General features: G+C 46.8%; 1 pseudogene; it reads left to right on the forward strand.

The window, feature by feature from the left end:
* Positions 1-6: 6 nt before the first annotated feature.
* LOC114633229 lies at positions 7-2,442 on the forward strand (annotated as a pseudogene).
* Positions 2,443-2,709: the final 267 nt, after the last annotated feature.

Genomic DNA, 2,709 nt, shown 5'->3' on the forward strand with positions numbered 1-2,709 from the left:
AGGAAGGAAGGAAGGAAGGAAGGAAGGAAGGAAGGAAGGAAGGAAAAGAAAGAAAAGGAGGCAGAAATAAATGCAAAGTCTTTGGTTTGAGGAGAAAAACAACACTGGGTAGTTTCAGATGGCAGCCAAATGCTGAGACAGGCATGAATTTTCAAAGAGATTATCACCATTAAAGAGAAGGTCCTTGCTCAGGATTGGAAGCCTAAGAAGGTGAATTAAGGGAAACACTTCCTCCTGCTAGGCCTTCAGTTAATGGAAGGGGGAGTAGGCAAAGCGGTTCCTAGTCCCAGGAAGGGACTTCATCAAAAACCTGCTACAACTGTGGTCCAAACATGGCAGGATCCATACAAAATCCAAACTTGGCAGGATCACCCAAGTTCTGGAAACAAGAAAGATACAAAATTGAAGGTCACAGATTATTCTCCTGTGGTTTCCCTTCAGCACTGTTCCAGCTGTCTGTGTTTGGCAGAGTCAGAGCCCCAGTGAGGGAGGACACTGAGAGAGCATTGCATGAACCTGTGAGGATGGAGCCTGAGTTGCATTTTGAGACCACAAGATGTTGATACCTAAGCTGTGAAACGCCTGCCATGGAGAGCTACATATAGGGAGAGGGAGAAACTAAACTGAGAGATGCCTGAGAAGTTGCAGGGATAGGGCCTTTTGAAACTGAGGGCCCCTGTGTCTGAGACACCTGCATGATTTGGTGTTTGCCCTCTGGGTTTCTTGCTTGGGTCCAATCTTCCCTCACTATGTACACATTCTTCTCTGTTGGAATGAGAAGGGGTATTCTGTGACACTGTATGTTGGGAAGATATAATTTGCTTTCTGATTTTACAAGATGCAGCAATGAAGAGATTGTCTTGAGTGACAGAAAAAACTTTGGGCACTTGAAGAGTGTACGAGCTCTTGCAGATCATTGAAGTAGACTAAATGCATACTTAGTCTTAGATGACTATGAGCCTATAGTGACCAGGGTCAGGATGTAGTTAGTGGATTGAGTTAAAAAGGCTCTCAGGGCGTCAGGATCACCAGCCTGTGCTGCATTGCTCACGCGCGGTGCCTGGCAGCCCATCGGGCAGCACAGGGAGCGGGAAGCATGCGAGGCAGATGGGCAGAAGCAGAGAGCCCAGCAGCAGCACGGACCAGAGAGCCGCAGCAGCTTTCAGGACACTGGATCTGATTTGTATTCACTGTAACCAGCACTGCTCCCAAGAACTTCTGGATCCAGACCAAGGTCTCCAGCTCACAGGAAATCCTTAGCACGAAGGAGGCTGCAGGCTTGGATTCCCTGGTGGAGGACAGACTGCACTGCTCTCTGGTCTGCCCCCTGATGATAATAGTGTGACCACTGGCATCTCCATGAGCTCCAGAGGCCACAGCACGTTCCCACGGACTCTTATGACTCCTTGGATGATTTTTGAGGAAGACATCGGAGGCATCGCTCAGATTACCTCCTCCCTCTTCCTGGGTAGGGCCATTGTGGCCTCCAACCACCACTGTGGTATCACCTCCACACCCATGGCATCACCTGCATTGTCAGTGCCCCAACTTCAACTGGCCCCAGTTTGAATATGTTAAAGTGCCTCTGGCTGACATTCCTCATCCCCACATTAGGCTGTACTTTGACGTTGTGGCTGACAAGATCCATAGTGTAAGCAAGAAGTATGGGGCTGTCTTGGGCCCACCCTCTGTGAAATTCCATAATTTATGCCTGCCCAAGGCCTGTCATCAGGCCCAACCTGAGGTTCTGGAGCAGCTGATAGACTATGAGAGCCAGCTCTTTGAGAAGTCTATGGTTAAGACAGTACAAACACTCTACGACATCATTCCAGACGTTTGTGAGAAGGAGTCCCAACACTTGATGCCTTATTGGGGGATTTAGTGTTGACACAGCTGGCATCCACAGGCCCTCAGCAGTGCCAGCATCTGCTACACACCATCTGTTCCCCTCTTGCTCTCTCTCTGGTTTTCCCAAGAGTGTTTTTACACTGAGCGTTCAGGTTTAAGAGCTGCTTAGAGAAACTACATATGTTGCTGGTGACCTTTTTTTAAAACTAGCATTTTGAAACAGTGAACGTGAAAATCTTTAACTGGCCTTTAATCATTTGTAACAACTGGAACAGTGTAGGACACTGTTCCTACTTTTTTTCTGTCTCCTGCCTTTTTGGAGCCTTAGCAGGTGCATGAGGAACTCCTTGCAAACATCAGGTTTAGCCCAGATTAACCCTCTAGAGACCAGCTTTGCCGAGGGCTGCCGGCTGGACAGAAGTTTAGGGAAGATGAAGGTCCCTGTAGTATTAGTCTGGTCTTTTTCCTCTGTTATTTGATTCTGTAGTTAAGTTCACCATTGTTATTTAGTTGATAAGTGGTCTCTTGGAATCAGTGTACCCCGGAATCACGTTAGCATTATTTTTAATAAACTTGCTTAACATTAAAAAAGAAGTTCCCAGATAGGATGGTATCTTTGAACAATTGTCTCTCCTTTGTGGCTTTCTTTGGGGAGTTTATAGAAGCTTTTGTAGGAGAAACCTTTCTAGATTCCTTACTGGGCATGGGATTTGGGTGTCTATAGACTCAACCCATTTCCTGTCTTTTGTGTCTACTGTGTTGTCGTGGAAACTGATTAGTGAGCTTTCTTCTCTTGCAGACTCTATCCCTAAATCGCTTAAGATGCAGCAGAAGCAATTCAGTGCTAAGCTATGAGTGTCG

This window comes from Grammomys surdaster, unplaced genomic scaffold (genome assembly GCF_004785775.1).
Source record: "Grammomys surdaster isolate TR1022 unplaced genomic scaffold, NIH_TR_1.0 559, whole genome shotgun sequence".
Taxonomy (NCBI): Eukaryota; Metazoa; Chordata; class Mammalia; order Rodentia; family Muridae; genus Grammomys; species Grammomys surdaster.